We start from the raw sequence: 12,681 nt of genomic DNA, 5'->3' as shown, positions 1-12,681 counted from the left end.
AAGGACACATCAGCAGAGGCACCAGGTACATCGTGCTCCTGGCCCTGGCAGGTGCCAGCACTGAGATGAAGCTGGGGCCAGCAACGTCATTTGGCCTCCGTGCTGCAGGGAGACGGTTCAATCCCGGCCACGTCGTGGGTCTGGATGCTGCCCTTGGGAGCTGTGCCTGCCCAATGAATTATTTATTCCCCAACCCAAACCCCTCCATGAGATCAGGGTCTGGGAAGGATGGACGCCAGCAGATGGCAAGCACAGAAGAAGTAAAAATAAAAAAGTACAATGTGATGGGATTTTGAATGAAAGGCCCAAGTGGTGACATTCTCGCAGTGCTGAAAACTGGAAGAGAAGTCCAAACTTCTCTAAGATGTGGGTGATGTTGGTGGGTGCCCTTCCCTGGGCAACCTTGCAGGAGTCAGATCTTTAAGGTCCCTTTCAGCCCAATCCATTCCATGTTTTTATGATTCAGGAAGGGAGAAGCACCATGTTGCACCCTCCTGCCTCTGGCACACCAAGCAGTGTGGGATGCTCTGCTATGGTGCTCTGGTATTCCCCAGCTGCTGAAAGGGCTCTGGCCCATGCCAGAAGAAGTACTGGGAGGGGGGGTCTGCCAGGGGGTGTCATCTCCCAGCTCCACACAAGCCCCAACTTACCTGGGTCTGGAGTCTTCACAGAGGGCCCAGAGAAGCCACGTCTGAGCAGTGAAGTTTTGGATTTGATTCCTAGGACTGCTTCTCACCTTTTTTTGAAGAGGTTGAACATGTCCAGAAACAGGCAATGGAGCTGGGGAAGAGTCACAAGTCTCACAAGGAGCACCTGAGGGAACTGGGGGTTTTCAGCCTGGAGAAGAAGAGGCTGAGGGAGACCTTCTTGCTCCCTACAACTGCCCAAGAGGAGGTTGGGGTGAGGGAGGTGTTGGTCTCCTCTTCCAAGCCTCGAGTTGTGCCAGGGGAGGTTTAGGTTGGATATTGGGAACAATTTCTTCCTGGAAAGGGTTGTCAGGCCCTGGCCCAGGCTGCCTAGGGCAGTGGTGGAGTCCCCATCTCTGGAGGGATTTCAAAGCCAAGTAGCTGTGGTGCTGAGGGACATGGTTTAGTGGTGGCCTTGGCAGTGCTGGGGTAAGTTAAACCTTGTCTTTTCCAACCAAAATTCTTCTATGATTCTATCATTTTCGTGTGGTGGTGGCAAGCTGGGACATGCCAAGGAGGGTGCAGAAAATCACAGGTTTCACCAGGTGAAGTGCCTGGCCATCTGCATGAGCAAGGACTGATGTCACTATTTCATGGGATGTGGACAAAGGCATCAGTGAGGTCCCTGTTTCTGTTTCCAGCACTGTCATCGATTGTCTGCACAACCCTGGAGGAGGTGCAGAGCATCAGCCTTCCCCTCTGCTGCCCACAGCCCTGCTCTGAGAGCCTCAGAAATGGAAAGCATCAATATTTGATGGTTGTTTTGCTCTCAAGGTGAAAGAGAGCAGATCCCTGTGTCTGCCCTGCCTGTGTCTGTACGGTGCTGGGCCATCACGGAGTGGCCAATGCCATGTCCCTGCAGGCCAGAAGCTGGTCCCCTCCCCACAAAAAGCACCAGCTCAACTCATACAGACCCATCACCCACACCATCCACCTGGGTGGGATGCAGAAAGGGGGCTGCCATGGGCTGCGGGACCACCAGCCTGGCGCCAAACCTGTCCTCCCTGCCCCACGGGCCACTGTGCTCTGGGATGGTGACTATCCCAGGAGATGGCTCCAGGAAAACCCTGTGGAAACTGCCTCTTGATGGCAAATAGTTTCACCTAAATTGGGCATGGGGCTCTTTTCAGGAGAAGCCAAGAGCGCTGCTGCTTCCCGACGCCATTCTGGCAGAAGGACGGGCTTTTTTGTGCATTAGGTTGTTCCCCTTAAAATAGCTGTTTGGAGCTTGTTTTCCAAATCCCTTTCCATAGGAACAATAAAGAAAGGGAGGGCAACGAAGCTGGAGTGAAAGGGCACTGGAGCAGTGCCAGAATTATCAGCTTGTATCAATGGAGGGAATTGCAGGGACTCGGGGTTTTCATCAGTGTCCAACCAGCAGAGCCGGTGTTGGGCATCATCCTGGTGAGGAGGTTCCCTCTGCCAACCAAAGCATGGGCTGGTTCTGAGCATCCAGAGCTGGACAGATGCAGTGTCCATCCTTCAAATTAGCAACCTGGTCTAGTGGGAGGTGTCCCTGCCCATGGCAAGGGGTTGGAACTAAATGCTTTTAATGTCCCTTCCAACCCAAATCATTCTGTGATTCTATGAAATGTGCTGCTTGAGCCCCAGAAGTGGTTCTGAATGAGACCCAGGGGGCAGCTGGAGGATATGGGTGTCATGTCTGTCTTCTCATCCCTATCAGCTCTCATCCCTGGATGCATGGCAAAGGGGGTTGCCTGCAACATAGAGAAAAGGAGGCAGAGGGGAGACCTTCCTGTGCTCTACAGCTGCCTGAAAGGAGGTGGGAGCCAGGGGAGGTCAGTCTCTTCTCCTAGAGAACAAGTAACAAGAGAAGAGGAAACAGCCTCAAGTTGTACCAGGGAAGGTTTAGTTTGGATATTGGGAATAATTTCTTTCTGCAAGGGTTGTCAAGTACCAGCCCAGGCTGCCCAGGGCAGTGGTGGAGTCCCCATCCCTGGAGGGATTTCAAAACCATGTAGCTGTGGTGCTGAGGGACATGGTTTAGTGGTGGCCTTGGCAGTGCTGGGGTAATGGTTGGACTTGATGACCTTAAAAGTCTTTTCCAACCAAAATGATCTCATGGATCTATGGATCCTTGGGGCTTAGGAGTCAGAAGCAGTGCAGACAGGGCTGTGTTAGGTGGCTCCTGGCAAAAGGTGGGTGGGGCAGAGCTGCATGGGTGATGGAGCGGATGAAGGATACAATTTTTAGGAAGAGATTGAGAAGCTGCTGTGGCACTGGAGAGAGAGTCATCCTAGACAGGACGTGGGTTCCCTGCCCATGGGGGAACCCTCTGGTGTGCAGGCCTGCCTTGGGGAGTCAACCTGGGAGGGTGACAAGGTCTCTTGCAGCCCCAGTGGGGCAAGGTCGGCCAGATCCAGCAGATTATCCAAGGTACAGCTTTTCCACATTAATTTACCAGATTTTCTGTGAGGCAAAAACCTGCTCTGAGGAAGAAAATAAGTAAGAAGTAAAATATCTTCAAAGCATCATGTGTCTGCAGGAGCCCAAAGCCAGATAAAAGGAGCATGAAACAACACTGCTGTCCCTTCCTCATCTGCAGCCTCAAGACCCCTCAAGACCCTTCTCCTGCCCAGGACCCACTGCAGATGCTCACATAGATCTGTGAGCTGCTTGACCTGGATGCATGAGATGCATGACCTGCAAGAACAGGTATTTTATCTACAAGGAGGAACATAAAGGGAGGTGAAACCTCCTGGCTCTGAGGTGAAACAGCAGGAAATGCATGGGAGACTTGCTTCCTCATGGGTGGGATGCTTGAGCTACCTGCTGGGATCTGCCTTTGTGGGCAGGTTTTGTGGGGTTATTTGGCCAATTAGAGAGGAAAACACAAAATTACAGTGTAAACAGTGTGGGTGTGCTAAAAAAACATGGCTTAGAGAAGCTGGTAATGAAATACTTGGTCAGGAGATTGGCCATGAATGGTCACCCCCATCTTCTATGTGCTGTCAGGGAAAGCATCGTGCCACTGGTGCTGTAACCCTGTTATTCCTGGGCCAGGGTCTGTCTCCAAGAGGAGCTACAGACCCATTGTCCTTTTTCCATCAGGGAAACACTTTGATAAAGCAGCTGGTGAGACCAGTGGTGGGACAGAGCCCGTCATCAGCCTCTTGAGCCTCATCAGCTTGACCCCCAGCAAAGATTTGTCCACAGGTCCATCTGCTCCAGCTCTGCAAATTTGGGACCTTCTAGGACCAGCTGGAAGGGTCTTGGACAGGCAGCTGGGAAGACTCCCCAGCATCCAACTCCATCCCTGTGACTGACACCCTGATTTTGACTGATGTTCAAAAGCTGCCCTGCTCCCTACTGAGGTCCTCGCCACCGTCACAAGGCTGGGATGGAGCCTGAGCCCATCAGGGCTTGTTATCATAGAATCAGAGAATTGTTTTCATTGGAAAAAACTTTTAAGATCCCCAAGCCCAACCATTAACCCAGCTCTGCCAAGGCCATCACTAAACCATATATGTCAGCACCACACGTACACAGATTTTCAATCCCTCCAGCGATGGGACCTCAATTTTAGAGCTGACACAGCTCATCCCCATCCCTCTGGGCTTCTCTCTGCTGGTTTCAGATGAGTTTGTGACCACGGGCACCATGCATAGCCCCAGGTAATGAAGCTGGTCTGGGACCACAGCCCTGGGAAAGGCAGCACTGGGTGTGCATTATCCCCACCCTCTCTGGGGACCATGAGCCTGGGGCTGCAGGGTCCTGTTGGGTTGGGTTGTGCTCATGGCCCAGGGAAGTGCTGGTTTGGGGAACACACTGTTCCCTGCCTCCCCTCGCCTGTCAGAGTTTATTTTTGCTCTCTGGTGGAAATTGGATTTTCTCTGATTTCATTCCTCTGCTGTCGTACCCGGTGCTTGTCCTTTCATGCCTCCCCCTGATGCTTTTCTGTTCTTCCTTCAAACAGCTCTCAGAGTGAGAGCTGAGAGCTCAGTCACCTCCGTGTCCTATTGCCTGGCACTTGCTGCCAGGGCCAGGGCAGATCCTTTGAGATCCCACAGTGATTTCCCAGTGACTTTGCTCCGGTTTCTTCCAGTGGTCCAGCAAATATGACCTGCAGCTGGGGTCTGGAGGGATGGGAACTGCTTTAATGTAGAGAAGAGATGACAGGGAGATGAGACCATAGTTTTCAAATGCAAAAAATAGATCACAGAAGGACAGAATCTTTTTGGTTGGAAAAGAACTTTAAGGTCATCAAGTCCAACCATTATGCCAGCACTGCCAAGGCCACAACAACACCGCGTCCCTCAGCACCACAGCTACAAGCCTGTCTCTGATTTGATGATTCTATGACTTGTCCCTGGTGCCCACAAGGGGAGAGGAGACCCTCTCTTCCCGGCCCAACAACCATCCCTTTTTCTCTACACTTTCCCAGGCTTTTCCATGCAAACCTTGGCTGCCTGAGTGAGGAGGAACCTCTGCCAACTGTGTGGCTTGGTGCCCAGTTCCAGGCCGGTTCGCAGGGAGATGAATTGGGGCTTTGCCCTTCACACCCACGTTAGACACCCGCTGGTGGCTGGTGCCAGTGCTGGGTAGTGTGAACCATGGTGGGCAGAAGCTTCTGTGTTCCCAGCACAGGCTCTTGCACAGCCATGGTGGGAGAAGGGACGTGATCTGGGTCACAGCATCCTGTGGTTGGACCATCTGGGTTACAGAGCTGGACACGGGAAGGAGTGGGATTCAGCTCTGCCTGTGGGTGTGGTAGGACACAGCATCCAAAGCTGGATGGACGGCAGTGGTTGGTCTGTCCTGGCACGGAGACAGCAATGGGGCTGCCCTTACCTGGAAAGGAGAAAACAGAGACCCTGTTTTCCATCCTCACATCCTTCCCAGCAGTTGTGGGATCATGGTGGTCCCAAACCCCAAACCATGGCTCAACTGATCCTAGAAGAGAAGATGTTGCTGGCTCCAGCATTGGAGGCGCTGGTGTCCAAAAGGTGTCTTCCATGATGCTGGTTTCTTCACAGCTTTTCTCCAAGGTCCTGCTCCTCACAGTTGTCCACACCACATGCAGATCCAGAAACCTAGAGATCCTGTTCCCTCAGCCATGCTCAGCTCTCAGTAAAAAGAGTAATTTTAGGAAAATCCAGGAGGGAGCATGGGCAATGGTCCTGGAATGGTGGCCCCAACTTTGGGGAAGGGATTGTTTCCAGCTGGATGTCTTTTGGGAACCTATGATTCCATGGTAAGTGATGACATGTTCTGCCCCCCAGCCCTCAGCCCTGGTCTGAAACTGCCCTACACTAGCCCATGCAACCTGTCCCAGGGCAGGATGGAGCCAGGCACTCCCCAGGAGACATTGCTTGGGTTTGGCCATGGTTATGCCCTGCTGTAGATGGATCCCCAGAGCTTGGCCCTAGAGGAGCTTCTACCCCTAGTGCCCACTGGGGGTGGGGAAAGCCACTGTGCCCCCTCAGCCCTGTGGTCCCAGCATCATTTCAGGGCTGCCCCTGCACCCTGGAGCACCAGCTTCTCCCTTCCCAGGACCTCTGACAGAGCAGCAGTGCCCCAAAATAAGTGGGATTCAGAGAAGTGCAGCAAGCTCGGGGAGTTCTGGGGTGTTCTCTGCCCCACAGGCCAGGCAAATTTCTTCAGGCTTATGTAAAGCCCAAGGAGCTGCAACAACAACAGGGCTGTTGGGCTGGCTGCGGTCGAGCTGAACTCCGAGCTGCTGCCAACCTCCTTTTCCCCTGCCAAGAGCACAGAACACAGGGCTGTGGACACCTGCTGCCAGCCCAGCTCAGCCAAGGAGTCACTGACCAAACTGGCTCTTTGGGAAAGATCTCAGTGCTCAGGGAAATGTTCTGGGTTACATATGAGGATCACAGAGTCACAGGATGGTTTGTAGGATCATCCAGTCCCAACCCCCTGCCATAGGTAGGGACACCTCCCATCAGACCAGGTGGCTCCAAGCCCCGTCCAACCTGCCCTTCAACACTGCCAGGTATGGGGCAGCCACAGCTGCTCTGGGCAACCTGAGCAGTGTCTCACCACCCTCACAGCAAAGAATTTCTTCCTAATTGCTAATCTAGCAAGAAGAAACATCCCTGAGGGACATTGGTCTGCAAGGGGTGGCCCAAGCCGTGACAATCCTCCCATGTCCTTTTTTGCCTGTGCACGTGGCATGGCCAGATACCAGGCTGGGGTTTTGGGCCTGAGGAATCCAGATAAGGTGTTTTGGTCCTGAAAACCTCCCTGTGTTTTGGGCTGGGAAGCTTTTTTCCACTCAGCCTGCCATGCCACCAAGGCGAAAACAAGCCACCCCCCACGCTGGGGTTATCGGCCGCTCTGCAAACCTGTTCTCAGCATTTTCCAGCCCACAGGGTTGTTGCTTTTGTGTGTCACTTAAAATCAGAACTGCCGGGCTTTGCCTTGTTTTGACTGCCTTGCTCTCTATTTACATTGCTTTGAGTTTATTAGCATTCTTGGTCCCGTCTTTCTGTGACAGCGAAAGTATGTGCTTCAAGTGAATCACAACATGCACTTGGGAAAGTTCTCTGGTGGCTTCCAGCTTTCCCTCAGCTTGATCTCGTGTCTCAGCCCGTCAGCGTGTGTGCTCTTAAAAAAGCACTTGGGAAAGTGAATTCCTTCCCTCCCTGGCCCCTGCCAGAGCATGGGACATGAAAAAGCTACAGATCAGCTCTGACGAGTCCTCCCCTTGCCCTGTTTTTGGCTGAACGACTTAGGTTTGCTTGATCAGCTTCAATGATAATGGTCTTGTCATTGCTGGAGCCAACTCCATGTTTTACAGCTGTTTGAAGTCCAGCAACTTGTCTCCCACCATGGTCAATCAGCATCTCGGAGGGTGGTTCATCTCACCCCAGTTTCAACACAGTGCAAGAGGATGTGCTGGATCACCAAGTCCCTGTGTGGGTTTATCAGCTCTCCAAGAGAGTAAGAACCTCCTGGAGAAGGGGAATTCTCCTCAGTAGCTGCAAGCAGGTCCAGCTTCTCTAGGCATTGCTGGATTCAGAAGACAAAGTCCATCCAGAGCCTCCTTGTTCCTGCAGGACCTGGGCTGGGAAGGTCCATGGTGCCTATGGAGCTGGGGTCAGCGGAGCAGCAAGAAGGTCAAGGGGGGTTGGAATCAGATGATCTTTAAAGCCCCTTTCAACCCAAACCATTCTGTGATTTATCAGCAGAGAACATATATGCTTGTAAAGCGTCTGTACTCCTCACTGATGTGGTCACCTTTCCCCAGGGTGGGATCAAGGAACCTGGATGATACCCACTGCCCATCAAAGCACTGCTGGGGAAGCTGGATCAGCATTTCTGGGCTGGAGCAGGGGTCCATGGGGGGGACTAATCCTGTCCCTCCCTGCAAGCAGAGCTCAGCATTTCATCCAGGCAGACTCTACTTTCTCTTTTCAAGGGAACAGCTTGGGAGTGGCTCGAATCCCATGTATTTGTGCATGGGATCTAGCCAAGAGTGGACATGATGGGGTCTGGCAACATCCTGCAAAGAGGTTCCTACCACAGATCCAGGGCTTTTTTTTGGGAGAAGATTTGCTGTGGGTAAACATGAAGTATTTAAGGTCTGTAATAGAATCATCAAATCCCAGAATGGTTTGTGTTGGAAGATACTTAGAAGATCATCTAGTTCCAACCCCCTGCCATGGGCAGGGACACCTCCCACCAGACCAGGTTGCTCCAAGCCCCATCCAACCTGGCCTTCAACACTGCCAGGGATGGGGCAGCCACAGCTGCTCTGGGCAACCTGGGCCAGGGTCTCATCACCCTCACAGCAAAGAATTTCTTCCTCAGATCTCATCTCAGTCTCCCCTCTTGCAGCTTGAAACTGTTTTACCTCATCCCATCACTTCCTGTCCTTGTCAAAAGTCCCTCCCCAGCTTTCCTGTAGCCCCTCCAGGTACTGGAAGGTGCTCTAAGGTCTCCCTGGAGCCTTCTCTTCTCCAGGCTGAACAACCCCAACTCTCTCAGCCTGTCTCCAGAGCAGAGCTGCTCCAGCTCTTGTATCGTCTCTGTGGCCTCCTCTGGACTTGCTCCAACAGCAACATGCCATTCTTGTGTTGGGAACCCCAGCACTGGACCCAGCACTGCAGGAGGGTCTCACCAGAGCAGAGCAGAGGGCGACAATCCCCTCCCTGACCCTGCTGTCATGCTACCCAGGACACAGTTGATTTCTAGGCTGCCAGGGCACATTTCTGACTTCTGGTGAACTTCTCATCACCCAGCACACCCAACTCGTTCTTCTCAGGGCTGCCTTCAATCCATTCTTTGGCCAGCCTAGATTTGTGCTTGGGATTGCTCTGAATCATGTGCAGGACCTTGCACTTGGCCTTGTTGAACTTCATGTGGCTTGCATGGACCCACCTCTTCAGCCTGTTGAGGTCCCTGATACACCTGCTGCTCCTTCCCACCCCTCTTGCCTCCAAGGCTTCACTCATGCTAGAGAAGGTCAACACTTCCATGCCAATGGTGTGCAGCTTCCCAGATTTCCCAAGGCAGAGTCTGTTGCCATGACAGGATGTTACCTGCATTTCCCAGGATTTGGAGCAGGACTGATTTCCCTGGCTCCTGCCACTTCAGTGAGAACCACTTAACCCCCAGCAGGTGACCCTGAGAAGGACCTCAACAAAACCCTGGTTCTGAAGATCATCTGGGATGAAACAATTTTCCAAAAGTTTCCTCCACAGTGTGCGTATTTCAGTGTGTGCTTTGGGACATCCATAAAACTCTTGATGCTGGAACTATCCAGGCAGGGATTGGGCTGTTCTGTTCCTGTTCCAACCTGGGGCTGTCCCCATTCTCCATGAATGGAGACAAAATGCTGGGCCAGACAAACTTTTAACCTCACCCAGTGCTGCTTACAGGAAGCTTTTCCTTTCCTGTCACTTCCAGGTATCTATCATTAGGCTTCAGAGTTAACCAGTTCCCTTTCAGCTGAGGTAGCCACAAGCACTGCTAGAGACAGGGAATCCGAGTCTGTGTGTTATTCCCAGTGTTTGGAAAGAAGAAATGCAGGTCTCAAACTACCTGGAGTGATGCCTCCCTTTGCTGGTGCTGAGATCCACTGGCCATGGCCTGAGGACTCACAGAGCTCTGAGCTCAGCTGGGGCTCCCCAAAACCTCCCAGTGCTGGGTGCTTGGATACTGCCAGGGCTGGGGAAATGCAGGGGGGGAAAATAAAGATAATAATAATTTAAAAAATATATATACCCTCAGAGATGAATAAAAACAACAACCCTGCTCCTCTCGCTGAGCCTGGGATCAGACCTCTGTGTTCCTGATGGGTGAATAACTTACAGCACAACGATGTATTTATAGCATCTCGCTCATGAGTTTTTAATTAAAATTCCATTTTCTTTTGCTCCAGATGGCACGAACAACCAATTTGGTGTTTTCCTTGGGTTTTTTAAGGGATTGGGCAGCTCTTGCCAGGCTGGGTTTGTTTTGGGGGTGTGGGGAGGGGTTTTTGGGGGTGGTCCTGGTGCCATGCACAGCACCTTGTCTGTGGATTTATGGATTTGCTTGTGGGGAGGAAAAGGTGGCTTGCTGCCCCCTCACTTCTGCAAATGAGTGTCAGGTCCTGGGAGACTGAATCCATCCATCCAGCTGTGGCGGTGGGGAGAGCAGCTTGCAGGGCAGGAAGGGCTTCACGTCAGGAAAAATCAGATCAGGAAACCAAAGCACTTACCAGAGCTAAATGGAGCTGGAGAGGCTGGGGATGTATTCAGGGAGCAGTGATGCCACTGTGGCTGGGCTGAGGACTTGCCACCAACACATCCTGCCACCCCAGGATGCCCGGCACCCCCCCATCCCTGCTGGGATGAGGTCAGGGAGTTCAGCAACCTGGTCTATAGGGAGGTGTCCTTGCCCACGGCAGGGGGGTGGAACTAGATGCTCTTTAAGGTCCTCTCCAACCCAAACTAGTCTGGCATTCAGGGATTCTACATTACATGGACATATTCCCAATCTGACACTGCTCTGGAGTACAGCAACCCCCTTTGCCCACCTGCACCAAGTGATCTCAAGGCGACTGGAGCAGCCTCCTGGGGTCTATCAAGCCCCTCTCCCAAACTTGGGTATAATGGGTTGCTCGGGGACTTTCCCTGGGAAATAACCTTCCAAAATAATGAGTTGGTGCACTTCCAGTGTCTGCAGAGGCTATATGAAAGCTGGGGAGGAACTTTGGAGAATGGCATGGAAGGATGGGATGAGGGGGAATGGTTTCAAGCTGCAAGAGGGGAGACTGAGATGAGATCTGAGGAAGAAATTCTTTGCTGTGAGGGTGGTGAGACCCTGGCCCAGGTTGCCCAGAGCAGCTGTGGCTGCCCCATCCCTGGCAATGCTGAAGGCCAGTAAAGCAGCAGTAAAGCAAATTTCCAGGTGAACTTCCCAAGGGTAGTGCCAGGAATGGCTGGACCAGGACAGAAACTGGAAGAGCAGAGATTTAGGTTAGACATTAGAAAGAAATTATTTGCTGTGATGGTGGTGAGAAGCTGGCCCAGTTTGCCCTGAGAAGATGTGGCTGCCGGGTTGTGTTCAAGGCCAGGCTGGATGGGGCTTGGAGCCACCTGGTCTAGTGGGAGATGTCCCTGCCCATGGCAGGGGGTTGGTCTAGATGATCTTTAAGGTTCCTTACGACACAGACATTGGCTGCTGGGGTGCTGGGGGCAAAACCTCCCCCTTCCCCGTGAGACTCAGTGTCTGGCTGTCAGGGAAGAAATGCATTAGGATCCTGCCAAGACAAAATAAAAAGTCTTTGGGGAGTGAATCGGCAGCACAGCCGGAAGAGAGAGAACAGAGTTTGCATGTTATGAGGTCTTTTTGGTTTCTTTTTTTTTTTTTAAATATATTTTATTTTATTTTTGGCATCTGCAATAACAACAGGAGGGGAGTAAATGGCCTTGCTGGAGCCCAGACGCATTTGTGGCTTTCAGGAGGGAGAAGTGGCCGGAGTTGGAGTGTCTCAGTGCTGCAGAGGACATGAGTCAGGGCTGGGCAGGGGTCTGTGGAGGGAGAGAATGGGGGAAGGAGGTGTTGGAAACCTCCAGGGGGTGGGGATGGAGGAGCAGGATGCAGGGATGAAAGAGCAGGGTGCTGAGATGCAGGAGCAGAATGCTGGGATGGAGCAGTGGCTGTCAGAGTGATCCAAGGACCCGTTGCAGGAGCCCTCACCAGTGAGATGCCAGCAGTGAAGGGACCTGCTCACACTGCTTATCTTCTCTGCAGGCAGGGCTCGCATCTGCTTCCCAGGCCCCTTGTAACTCCATCCTCTTCCTCTCTAGGGTATCTGAGTGACTGAGGGGAGGCGTTCCAGTGACCTGGGAGAGGAGCATGCACTCCTCCCCTCTCACAGGAATGCTCTCCTTTCCCCTTTTCTTGGAAAGCAGAGAGCTCAGTCCCTTAGCCAGACCTCACCCACCCTGGTTCTCCCATCTTGGGTCTGGCAGCAGCAACATGCTTCATCTCCCTGCCTGCACTTGACAGAAGGCTTGAACCCTATGGCAGCTGGTGGGACAGGGTGTGATCTGTCCTGCCTGTGCCTCCTGGATGAGGCCTGGATTAGCCAAGGGACAAAGAGCCATGGCAGGTGTACTCTGGGAATCTTGTGAAAGAGACCAGCTAGCCAAATGCTCCCCAGAAGGAGAAGGCAGCTGCTCCCCAGAAGGAAATGTCAAATGGTCCTCAAAAGAGGTCAGAAGGTCCCCAGAAGGAGAGGTCAGAAGCTCCCCAAATAAAAGGTGGAATAGTTCCCAGAAGGAGACATCAAGGCCACCTCTGCCTTTTCCCAGGCTGTGGGGGTGGGCGAGGCAGCAGGTGCTGGTGGCAGCTTGTGTTGCTCTGTGTTTGCTCACGCCTTGCAGCTCCGGCTGGCGAAGAGCAGAGCTGGGGAAGCAGCAGCACCCTGCCCAACACAGCACCCTGCCCCACCAGCACCCTGCCCGACACAGCACCCTGCCCCACCAGCAACCCATCAAACCCAGCAACCCATCATCAC

At 52.8% G+C, this 12,681-nt stretch overlaps 1 protein-coding gene across 1 annotated transcript in view; it reads left to right on the top strand.

Moving 5' to 3' along the window:
- Nucleotides 1-12,681, top strand: part of KCNK3 (potassium channel, subfamily K, member 3) — a 63,240-nt gene that overhangs the window by 23,475 nt on the left and 27,084 nt on the right. The window lies entirely within an intron of this gene.

This window comes from Chaetura pelagica, unplaced genomic scaffold, assembly GCF_000747805.2.
Source record: "Chaetura pelagica isolate M959 unplaced genomic scaffold, ChaPel_1.0 scaffold107, whole genome shotgun sequence".
In the NCBI taxonomy this organism is placed as follows: Eukaryota; Metazoa; Chordata; class Aves; order Apodiformes; family Apodidae; genus Chaetura; species Chaetura pelagica.
This window is presented reverse-complemented; position numbering and strand designations above follow the sequence as displayed.